Source organism: Sciurus vulgaris, assembly GCF_902686455.1.
Source record: "Sciurus vulgaris genome assembly, chromosome: 12".
In the NCBI taxonomy this organism is placed as follows: Eukaryota; Metazoa; Chordata; class Mammalia; order Rodentia; family Sciuridae; genus Sciurus; species Sciurus vulgaris.
The window spans coordinates 11451856-11465146 of NC_136473.1; the positions used below are offsets into that span (position 1 = coordinate 11451856).

At 37.2% G+C, this 13291-nt stretch overlaps 1 long non-coding RNA gene across 1 annotated transcript in view; it reads left to right on the forward strand.

Moving 5' to 3' along the window:
- LOC306642121 overlaps positions 1 to 13291 on the forward strand; it is a 770670-nt gene that overhangs the window by 109049 nt on the left and 648330 nt on the right. The gene's annotated exons all lie outside the window — the stretch shown is intronic.

Genomic DNA, 13291 nt, shown 5'->3' on the forward strand with positions numbered 1-13291 from the left:
CCTGTACATCAAACAAATCCTTCTTTATTTCAGGAATCAAATAGTCCACAACACAATAATTCTGGGTGACTTTAACATACTTCTGTCACCACTAGATAGATCTTCCAAACAAAATCCAACCAAAGAAACAATAGAACTCAATAACAAAATCAATAACCTAGACTTAATAGACGTATATAGAATATTCCATCCATCAATGAGTGGATTCACTTTCTTCTCAGCGGCACATGGAACCTTCTCAAAAATGGACCATATGTTATGCCACAAAGCAGCCCTTAGGAAATGCAAAAAAATAGAGATACTGCCTTGTGTTCTATCAGATCATAATTGACTGAGAGTAGAAATCAATGACAAAATAAAAACCAGAAATTACTCCAAAACCTGAAGACTAAATAATATGCTATAGAATGAAACATGGATAACAGAAAACATCAGGGAGGAGATAAAAAAATTCTTAGAGGTCAATGAGAACGACGATACAACATATCAAAATCTCTGGGACACTATGAAAGTGGTACTAAGATGAAAATTTATTGCATGGAGCACATTCCAAAAAAGAATGAAAAGTCAACAACTAAATGATCTAACATTACAGCTCAAAGCCCTAGATAAAGAAGAACAGAATAACAGCAAATGTAGTAGAAGATAGGAAATAATTAAAATCAGAGCTAAAATCAATGAAATTGAAACAAAAGAAACAATTCAAAAAATTGACAAAACAAAAGTTGGTTCTTTGAGAAAGTAAACAAAATAGACAAACCCTTAGCCTCACTAACAAAGAGAAGGAGAGAGAAAGATTACTAAAATTCATAATGTAAAAGGAAATATCACGACAGACAACACGGAGATACAGAACATAATGTGAAGCTACTTTGAAAATCTGTATTCCAAAAAAATAGAAACTACTGAAGACACTGACAAATTTCTACAGACATATGCTCCTCCCAAACTGAACCAGGAGGACATACATGATTTAAACAGATCAATATCAAGCAATAAAATAGAGGAAGCCATTAAAAACCTACCATCCAAGAAAAGCCCAGGACCAGACGGATTCTCAGCTGAGTTCTACAAGACCTTCAATGAAGAACTCACTCCAATACTTCTCAAAGTATTCCTGGAAATAGAAAAGGAAGGTACCCTACCAAACTCATTCTATGAAGCTAATATCACCCTCATACCCAAACCAGGAAAAGACACATCAAGGAAAGAAAATTTTAGACCAATATCATTGATGAATATAGATGCAAAGATCCTTAACAAAATATTGGCAAACCATATCCAAAAACATATTAAGAAAATTGTGCACCACGTTCAAGTGGGGTTCATCCCTGGAATGCAAGGGAGGTTTAACATCTGTAAATCAATAAATGTAATCCATCATGTCAATAGACATAAGGATAAGAATGATATGGTTGTTTCAATTGACACAGAAAAAGCATTTGACAAAATACAACACCCCTTCTTGCTCAAAACACTAGGAAAAATAGGCATAGTAGGAACATACCTGAACATTGTAAAGGCTATTTATGCTAAGCCCATGGCCAACATCATCCTTAATGGGGAAAAACTGAAACCATTCCTTTTAAAAATGGGCACAAGACAGGGATGTCCTCTTTCACCCCCTTCTATTCAACATCGTCCTCAAAATTCTAGCCAGAGCAATCAGGCAGACCAAAGAAATTAAAGGGATACAAATAGGAAAAGAGGAACTTAAGCTGTCACTATTTGCTGATGATATGATTATATATTTAGAGGATCCAAAAAACTCCTCCAGAAATCTTCTAGACCTCATCAATAAATTCAGAAAAATAGCAGGCTATAAAATCATCACACATAAATCTAAAGCATTTTTATACACAAGTGATGAAAGAGCAGAAAGGGAAATGAGGAAAACAACTCCATGCACAATATTCTCAAAAAAAAAAAAAAATAAAATAATTGGGAATCAATCTCACAAAAGAGGTAAAAAATCTCTACAATGAAAACTTCAAAACATTGAAGAAAGAAATTGTGGAAGACCTAAGAAGATGGAAAGATCTCCCATGTTTTTGGATAGGCAGAATTAAGATTGTCAATGTGGCCATACTACCAAAAGTGCTATACAGATTCAATGCAATTCCAATTAAAATCCCAATTACGTACCTTACAGAAATAGAGCAAGCAATCATGAAATTCATCTGGAAGAATAAGAAACCCAGAAGAGCTAAAGTAATCCTTAGCTGGAAGAATGAAACAGGGGTTATCACAATACCAGAACTTTAACAAAAACAGCATGGTATGGGCACCAAAACAGACAGGTAGATCAATGGTACAGAATAGAGGACACAGACACAAACCCAAATAAATACAATTTTCTCATACTAGACAAAGTTGCCAAAAATATGCAGAGGAGAAAAGATAGCCTCTTCAACAAATGGTGCTGGGAAAACTGGAAATGCATATGCAGCAGAAGGAAATTAAAACCCCATCTCTTACCCTGCACAAAAATCAACTCACAATGGATAAAGGACCTGGGAATCAGACCAGAGACCATGCATCTTATACAAGAAAAAGTAGGTCCAAATCTTCACTTTGTTGTCTTAGGATCAGACTTCCTTAACAGGACTCCCATAGCACAAGAAATAAAACCAAAAATCAATAACTGGGATAGATTCAAACTAAATAACTTTCTTTCAGCAAAGGAAACTATTAGCAATGTGAAGAGAGAGCCTACAGAGTGGGAGAATATCTTTGCCACTCATACTTCAGATAGAGCACTAATTTCCAGAATATATAAAGAACTCAAAAAACTCTACACCAAGAATGCAAATAATCCGATCAACAAATGAGCTATGCATATGAACAGACGCTTCACAGATGAAGATCTACAAGCAATCAACAGTTATATGAAAAAATGTTCAACATCTCTAGTAATAAGAGAAATGCAAATCAAAACTACCCTAAGATTCCATCTCATCCCAATTAGAGTGGCAATCTTCAAGAATACAAGCAACAATATGTGTTGGCTAGGATGTGGGGAAAAAGGTACACTCATACATTGCTGGTCTCAAAAAACCAAAGGACGAAGGATCTCACTGATAAGCGAATGATGACACATAATGGGGGGTGGGAGAGCGGCAAGAATGGAGGAAGCAAGGACTGTATAGAGGGAAAAGAGGGGTGGGTGGTGGGGGGGAAGGAAAATATAACAGAATGAATGAAACACCATTACCCTATGTAAATGTATGATTACGCAAATGGTATGCTGTTACTCCATGTACAATCAGAAACAACATGTATCCCATTTTTTTATAATATAAATAAATTAAAATAAAAATAGGAAAGACAATAAACTGTAATTACTTATTCTCTCTGAATAGTGATTCTCTGACAAGCTTTCTAATCAACTAGACTTTTTGTGACTTCCATAATTTCCATAAATTGCTTACTTATACAAAAGGAGAAGCTCTGGTCCTTACACACATCCAATTCTCTTGTGGTTTTGGTTTTAAGACAAATCCCTCCTTTATCACACATTATTTGATAAAATGAACTGTCTTATGCCACACACAAAAACACAGAATTTAAAAGAATGGTTGTACATTATTCAAACTCTGACACTCAAAATGGAATCAAGTTTAAAATGGCAAAACAATTAGCCTTTTTAACTTTCTCATTTGCAAAATACTTTACAAAACTTCTTATGTTGCTTTGCAACAAAGAATGTCCATTGTTGATGAGTGTGCAGTGCTGAGAAGCCCTGAGAAGTGTGCACCAAAAAATGTTGCTATCTCGTGCTGCTTAATGAAGGATAAATTAATGACTGCTCTTGGAAAATATTTTGCAAGATGCAGCAGAAACCTTATGAACTTTCTGAAATTTTGAATTCCCAGTGATTGTTAAAGCTTCAGTATATATTTCAATTCCCAGCATTTATTGTTTCACTTTTGTATTATAACAAAAGTATTTACTTGAAAATGGTAAAAAGCTCAGGCCCTGAAAATTAAAGAGAAAAGAATTTCCTGGTAGAAAACCAGCCCTCTCTGAAACTGCTTTTGCTCAGTGACTCCAACCTCACTGAGAACCCACAGTCTTCTCTATTGGGTTGCAATTAACTGTTAAAATCTGCCTATCACCTCCTGTAAAACACAAACTTGGATTATGGTGTGTCCTAATTTACCTGGTTTGAATTCTCTGGTCATTGTCACCATCTGTCTTCTCTCTGAGGTAAGAATGTTTGTAGTGCTCCTGGGCTCCAGGTGGTCTACTTGGTCATGGTACCTTGTGAGCAAGTCTCTCCATGAACGTCCTGGACACAGGACCAGAAAGCCCTTTCTCCACATCCACCAGACACATTAGTCAACAACCTCAACAAAATCCATGGTGAACTCTAATTCTTTATAGAATCTTGGTTTTGGTGGGGAGATTTGTAGGCTAAATTAAATACAAAATTGTGAAATGGTAAGATTAGAGAAATAAAGCATTGTGGCCATATATAAACACCTATATTATATAAGGATTTTTTCAATAGAGATGAGCAAATCTTTGATTTACAAATGATGAATTCTACACAGTAACTATGTGTCTAAAATATATCTGACCATTCCTACACTGAGAGGTATTTTACCATATGATGGAAAGAACATCTTTCCTATTAAAATCAAGACCAAAAACAATTATTCCTAGATTATATACATATGTTTGCTTCCTAACATCAGGAAAGATCTAAGCCCAGCTCTTTAATTTTTAAAAGCAACTATATTGAGACAATAGCATCTTTGATAATGGTTGGCAAATATTAAAAGAAGAATCTACTATCTGAAAGTTCAGAACAAAGACCTTGGGTGACCCCGCTGGTGACCAGTTCTTGTTTCCACGGAGACACACTCTTCCCAAATTTTGTTTTCCATCCACCTTGGCCTGCCATGCACATCCCTAATGACCATCACGGCAGCTTAACAAGGGCTCCAAGTGGAAAGCAGATGGCTCCTCCCTTGGGATTTCAATGTCCAATTGGAAATACAGAAAATGTAAATATCAACAGAGGATTATCACACTTTTCCTGAAATGTTAAGGACAGATGTCATGTAGTTACCATGCTAGGGAAAAGTGTGGTGATCAGTGGATTCTTTTCTTATTTTCTAATCTATGGAAATTTTCTTTCAGAACATTAAATACTCACAAAATGAAAATACAAAATTTATGAAGGCTTATTACCCTAAGTGAGAATCATGTTGAGACATTATGCAGATCAATAACAAAAAAGGCAAAAGTTGCTTTTATTGTTGCATAAACTACTGAATTTTTAAAATTGAGAAACCCTAGGATAGGATGCTTTTGGTTGTAGAGACACAGAAAATTCAATTCGTCTTGCTTGAAAATGTGAGGAAATGGATCCAAAGAGATAATTTGGGGCAACTAATGCTGAGTTTCCAAATTATTCTATTAGAAATATGAATACTACATATATGTATTATAGGAAAATGTAGTGCTAAGTTCTTTATTTGAGATCTTTCTGGGTTTTGATAGAGACCTTAATAATATAATGAGCCCTCAAAATTCCAAACATTCATCTCAGATACCAGGTGGAAACCACATCTGTAAAATGTGGCCTTCTAAGGCTGCTCTCATCCTATTACACATTCTTGGTGCACTCCTTTCATTCTCTTAGTTTAAGTTTCTTTCCAAGATATGTTGATGTCATAAATCATTGTTCATTCAGACAAATGAAGCTTTCCAGTTCTTGGCATGATCAACTCCTAAGAATTTCTACTCATACATAAATTGTACTTGAGGCAACTAACATGAAATCTTAACTTTAACCATTCCATGCTAATCAGATCTCTTGCTCTGTGGCTTCTACTACATCTCCAAGTATCAAATTACAGATCCAGCAGAGTTGCAATTATTGGGTATCTTGTTTTTCCTGTGTTAAGTTCCCATTAAAGCTGATGTATGCAGATTTTATTAACTAATACAGTAAGTTAAAGTTGGTCAGATTCCTCTTACGCTTCCTACATTTCTCCTGTAACACACCTGCTGCTGGGTGAAGCCTCTTAGTTTCACCTATTGATCTGGTCTTGGACCATCTAGGAGAAACATGTCTATAATGAGAACTAGCTATTGTGATTCTATTTACATAGACCCATTCAATTAAACTTAAGTCTCCATCCCAAACACTCATGCTCATTTGATCTGAAATAAATTCTAAGATATTTCAATGTTTTAAGATTATATCAAGTAGTTCAAATTCTAGGCAAGCCTGGAAATGTCAAATCTAAAATAATTATTGCTTTTTCACTAGGATTTCAGTGAGCAAAATAGTTATCTACCCAATCTCCCTTTTTCTCCAAATTAGTCATTGAGTCTCTCTTGTTAATTTCATTTCTATTAGCAGGTGGTCACTGTTAAAAGGGGTGGTGAACCAGTCCTAGTCAATGCCACATGAGAAGGATCCTGCTGGGGTCCCATGTAAGTATCCTCTGTTCTAAAATGTTTTTTCGGGGGGATTGGAGTAATCATGATATTTACCCAAGAATATAGACGTTATGGAAGCAGCATGATAACAATGTTATAGTGAGAGTTAAAAATATATGAAAACATTTAAGACAAGATGGTTCTCGGGAGCACAGGTTTGACCATAGATTGAATGAAAGTAAATACTGACTAGAAAAGGTCATGCCACTCAGAAGAAAGACTGGTCAACTCTGGAATGGCTTATACTACCAGATGTTGATATCAAAAATAACTTAATATTTGAATAGGTAGACCTCACAAACATCTGGAAATGTAATATTGTAATCAAATGTTTATTTCAAACCTGCACATAAGTTTCAGTGAATACTTCTGCATAGGTTTTTGCTTTAACATATTATGGAACACAATATTCTTTCCCTTGTGTTTGCTTTGGATTTATTTTGCTTTTCTTTTTCCTAGGTTCTTGATATGAATACTTGGATTATTGATTGAAGACATTTTTATTCCTTAATATATCCACTTAATACTATAAATTTCCCTCTAAGTACCACTTTAGCTGTGTCCCACAAATTTTGAAGTGTTGTACAATTACTTTCGCTCCACTCATTTTTATTTCACATTAGTATAATCTCTGAATAGATTATTTTGAAGTGTGTTTTCTAGTTTTCAAGTGCTTGAAGATTTTGATGTTATCATTATGTGATTTCTTGTTTAATTTCACTGTGGTCAGGGAACACATGATATATGATTTCATTTGGATTGGTTAAGGTTTATTTTATGGCCTAGGGTATGGTCTGTATTAGTGTATGTTTCAGAGTACTTGAAAAAAAAAACTGTATTTTGCCATTGATGGGTGCAGTTTTCTCATTAACATTGATTTATAAAATCATCATCCCTCTGTATAACAAAGTTGTTTAGTTCTTCCATATTCTTGCTAATTTTCTGTATAGTTGTTCCATCATCACAGAGAAGTATTGAAATATCTAACTATACTTGTTGACTTGTCTATTCATTCTTTCATTTCAATCAGGTTTTCTTCAATATTTTGCAGCTCTGTTGTTTGGGTTACCTTTAGGGTTATAGTTTTTCTATTGGAAGATCAACCTTATGTCATGATATAATGTCCTTTTCTGTGTCCATAATTTTCTGAGCTCCAAAGTCTACTTATTTGCTTCCAATGTAGACACTTCTTATTTATTTTAATTAATGTTTGCATAGTATATCTTTTTTAATGTTTTAATATTTTCTAATAAGTTGTACATGACAACAGAATGCATTTATACATTTTGATAGATCATACATAAATGAAGTGCAATCTCTCATTTTTCTGATTATACAGATTGTAGGAACACATCAGTGTTGCAGTTGTATATGTACATGAGGAAATACTGTTTCGCTCTTCTAACCTTCCTACCCCCATACCCTGTCCCCTCCCTTCACTCACCTCTACCTAATATAAAGTAACTCTATTTTCCCTATTCCCCGACCATTATTGCACATTAGCATCTGCCCAGCAGAAAAAAAACATTTGGCCTTTGGTTTTTTGTTTGGCTTATTTCAGTTAGCATGATATTCTCCAACTCCATCCATTTAACAGCAAAGGTAGAAATTAAATTCTTCTTTAAACCTGAGTAATATTCCATCATATATATTTTCACCACATTTTATTTATCCATTCATGTGCTGAAGGGCACCTATGCTGATTCCATAGTTTAGCTATTGTGAATTGTGCTGCTATAACATTGGTGTTGCTGTGTCTCTGTAGTATGCTGATTTGGGGTGTAGACCAAGGAGTGGGATAGCTGAGGTAAATGGTGGTACCATTCCAAGTTTTCTGAGGAATCTTCATACTTCTTTCCATAATAGTTGCACCATTTTGCATTCCCAAAAACCATGTATGAGTGTACCTTTTTCCCAACATCCCCACCAACATTTATTGTTGCTTGTATTCTTGATAATTGCCATTCTGATTGGAGTGAGATAAAATCTTAGAGTCATTTAGATTTGCATTTCTCTAATTGCTAAATATGTTGAAGACTTTTTTATATAAATGTTTCTTGATTGTTTATCTTCCTCTGTGAAGTGTCTGATCAGTTTCTTAGCCCATGTATTGATTGTGTTTAACTTTTTGCTGTTATTTCTTTTTGAGTTCTTTATATATCCTAGAGATTAATGCTTTATTCATGGTGCATGTAGTAAACACTTTCTCCCAAACTATAGGCTCTCTCTTCACATTACTGATGGTTTCTTTTGCTGAGAAGAAGCTTTTTAGTTTGGATTCATCCTATTAATTAATTCCTGATTTATCTTTTTGTGCTTTAGGGATCTTGTTGAGGAAGTCAGATCCTAGGCCAACATGATGAAGACTTGGGCCTACTCTGTCTTCTAGTAGTCACAGGGTCTCTGTTCTAATTCCTAACTCTTTGATCCATAATGAGTTGTATTTCATATACAGTGAGAAATAAGAATTCAATTTGAATCTGTTACTTGTGGCTTTCCATTTTCTCCAGCACCATTTGTTGAATACGCTATCTTTTCCCCAGTGAATATTTTTGGCACCTTGGTCTAGTATGAGGTACCTGTATTTATGTAGTGTTTTTTTTTAGTTCTTTGTATATTCTGGAAATTAGTGCTGTATCTGAAGTATGTACGACAAAGATTTTCTCCCGCTCTGTAGGCTCTCTCTTCACATTGCTGATAGTTTACTTTGCTGAGAGAAAGGTATTTAGTTTGAATCTACCCAGTTATTGATTCTTGCTTTTATTTCTTGTGCTGTGGGAGTCATGTTAAGGAAGTCTGATCCTAAGCCAACATGTTGAAGATTTGAAATGACTTTTTCTTCTATAATATGCAGGGTCTCTGGTTTGATTTCAAGGTCCTTGATCTATTTTGAGTTGATTTTCGTGCAGGGTGAGAGATAGGGGTTTATTTTCATTCTTTTGCATATGGATTTCCAGTTTTCCCAGTACCATTTGTTGAAGAGGCTATCTTTTCTCCATTGCATATTTTTGACACCTTTGTCTAATATGAGAAAATTGTATTTATTTGGGTTTGGGTCCATGTCCTCTATTCTGTACCATTGATCTACCTGTCTATTTTGCTGCCAATACCATGCTGTTTTTGTTACTATTGCTTTGTAGTATAGATGAAGTTCTGGTATTGCGATAACCCCTGTTTCATTCTTCCAGCTAAGGATTGCTTTAGCTATTCTGGGTTTCTTATTCTTCCAGATGGATTTCATGATTGCTTGCTCTATTTCTGTAAGGTATGTCATTGGGATTTTAATTGGAATTGCATTGAATCTATATAGCACTTTTGGTAGTATGGCCATTTTGACAATATTAGTTCTGCCTATCCACGAACATGGGAGATCGTTCCATCTCTAAGGTTTTCTTTAATTTTTTCTTTAGTGTTCTGTAGTTCTCATTGTGGAGGTCTTCCACATCTTTTTTTAGATCGTTTCCCAAGTATTTTATTTTATTTTTTTGAAGCTATTGTGAATGGGGTAGTTTTCCAAATTTCTCTTTCTGAAGATTCATCACATGTACAAAAATGCATTGGATTTATGAACATTGATCTTATATCCTGCTATTTTACTGAATTCACTTATGAGTTCTAAAAGTTTTCTTGGAATTTTCTGGTTCCTCTAAATATATAATCATGTCTTAAGCAAGAAGGGATAGTTTAAGTTTTTCTTTTCCTACTTGTATCCCTTTAATTTTCTTGGTTTGTCTAATTGCTCTGGCTAGAGTTTCGAGGACAATGTTGAATAGAAGTGGAGAAAGAGGGCATCCCTGCAGTGTTCCAGTTTTTAGGGGGAATGCTTTAAATTTTTCACCGTTTAGAATGACATTGGCTCTGGGCTTAGCATTGATGGCCTTTACAATGTTAAGGAATATTCCCACTATCCCAAAATTTTCTAGTGTTTTCAGCATGAAGGGATGCTGTATTTTATAAAATGCTTTTTCTGTATCTATCAAAACAATCATGTGATTTTTGACGTTAAGTCTGTTGATATGGTGAAATACATTTATTGACATCTGAATGTTGAACCAACCTTGCATCCCTGGAATAAAACCCACTTGATCAAGGTGCATTATCTTTTTAATATATTTTTGTATGAGATTTGCTAAGATTTTGTTAAGAATTTTTGTGTCAATGTTCATTAAGGGTATTGGTCTGAAATTTTCTTTCCTCAATGTGTCTCTGTCTGGTTCAGGTATCAGTGTGATATTGGCTTCATAGAATGAGTTTGGGAGGGTTCCCTCCTCTTCTATTTCATGAAATACTTTGAGAAGTATTGGAGTGAGCTCTTCTTTAAAAGTTTTGTAGAACTCGGCTGAGAACCCATCTGGTCCCGGACTTTTCTTTGTTGGTAGGCTTTTGATGATTTCTTCTATTTCATTACTTGAAATTGATCTATTTAAATTTTGTATGTCCTCCTGGTTCAATTTAGGTAATTCATATGTCTCTAGAAACCTGCTGATATCTTTGAGATTTTCTATTTTGTTGGAGCATGGATTTTCAAAATAGCTCCTAATTATGTTTTGTATTTCAATCATGTCTGTTGTGATATTTCCTTCTTCATTCCAAATTTTTAGTAATGTGGGCTTTCTCTCTTCTTCTCTTTTTTGTGGCTAAGGGTTTATCTATTTTGTTTATTTTTTCAAAGAAACAACTTTTTATTTTGTCAATTTTTCGATTGTTTCTTTTGTTTCAATTTCATTGATTTCAGCTCTGATTTTAACTATTTCCTGTCTTCTACTACTTTTGGTGTTGCTCTGTTCTTCTATTTCTAGGGCTTTGAGCTATAGTATTAGGTCGTTTATTTGTCAATTTTTTTCACCTTTTATTGAATGCAGTCCATGAAATAAATTTTCCTCTAAGAATTGCTTTCAGAGTGTCCCAGAGATTTTGATATGATGCTTCTTTTTTCTCATTTACCTCTAACAATGTTTTAATTTCCTTCATGATATCTTCTGTTATCCATTCATCATAAAAGAGCATATTATTTAATTCTAGGTGTTGGAGTAGTTTCTTTTTTACTCTGTCATTTATTTATAATTTCAAGCCATTATGATCTGATAGAATACAAGATAGTATCTCTGTTTGGTTTTTTTTCAATATCTCTAACTCTTTATTGAAATGATCTTTTGCTTCCTGTATTTGCTCTTTTAACTGTCGATTGGTGCGATCAATCAATGCTTGCATTTGCTCTTTCATCTCATCATTCAATGCTTGCATTTGCTCTTTCATCTCCTCGTTTGCTTCTCTGATCATTTTAATTATGTACATTCTGAACTCCTTTTCTGTCATTTCTTCTGCCATGCTGTCATTGGATTTTATTGATGTAACATCTAGATTTGTTTGCAGCATTTTCTTTCCTTGTTTTCTCATGTTGTTCAGATATCAGTGGACCGCTGAGATATTGCAGATTTCCTCTGTTGATTTACAATGACCCTGAAGATTTCTATATATATCCCCTTTTAGCCTTCAGTAGGCTGAAGTCTTGGAGGAGGTTGATAATGCGGTGCTCCACAAGGAAGCTGCCTCTCTAGGAGTGGTGGCCTTCAGGTGGGGTATATTCCCTGCTAGTGGGCAGAGGTGCCTCCACTTGTTGACCAATGGTCATCCAAAGGGGACCTAGGCTGTGGGCTGAGGCAAGGCCTGTTTGGGCCTGAGTCTCTGGTTTTACCGTCCTTGTGGGAAACCTCACCCAGCAGGGAAGACTCACCCGGTGGGGAGGTCTCGCTGGTCAGTTTCCTCCTAGAGGTTCCCCTCAATTTACAGCTACTGCCTGGGCTGGGCTGCCTTCCTCTGCAAAGTTTCCAGGGGCCCGGCCCTACCTCCTGGGCCTGGGAGCCTCACCCTTCGCAGATGAATCTCCTTAGGCTGCCCCTCCTCAGAGAATTTGCCCATAGGCCTGGAACCTTCGCTCCGCCCTAAGCCTGTCTCTGTGCGGCTCTTCCACCCAGAAGCCTCCTAGATCCTGGGACCCTGTTCTGCACCTAATCGCCTGGCTGTGCGGCCCCTCCTCTGAGCAGCCACCTGTGGCCCCGAACAATCGCTCTGAGTCCCAGAGACCCGCCACAGGCCTCTTCCTCCAGACAACCGCCCAGTATGCCGGTGCGGTCACTAGGAGTCCAAGAAACTCACTTCGTGCCTCCTCCTCCCACCAACCACCCGTAGCCCGGGGCAATCAATCACTCCGAGTGGAAGTGACCCTGCCCGTTCCTCCTCCTTCTCCAGATAACCCCCCGGGTGTTCAGGAGCAGTCCCTCTGAGTGGCTCTGAATCCACGTGACCCGCTGCACGGGTCCTCTGGGCAACCGCCCGGAGCTCTGGTGTGGTCCCTCAAGACCAAGCGTCCCACCACGCTTCTCCTCCAGGCAGCCCCCCTGTGTTCAGGAGCTGTCACTTTAAGACCAAACAACTCACCACTCGCCTTCTCCTCTGAGCAGCCGCCTGGAGCGCTAATGCAGTCACTGCGAGTCCAAAGGACCCGCCGCGCTCCTTCTCCTCCTTCTCCTACTCCTCCGGGCAGGCCCCGGGGTTCAGAAGTGGTCAGAGTCCAAACAGCTCGCCACGCAACCCCTTCTCTGGCAACCGCCTGTAGTTCCCGTATAGTCACCCGAATCCAAGCGGCTGCTCCTCTTCCTCCTCGTCCTCAGGGCAGGCCCCGGGGTTCAGAAGCGTCGTTCTGATTCCAAACAGCTCGCCGTGCGGCTTCTCCTCTGGCAACCGCCTGCAGCTCTGGCGCAGTCTCTCCGAATCCAAGTGGCCACGCTCCTCTCCTCCTCCTCAGGGCAGGCCCCGGTGTCCTGAGTCCACA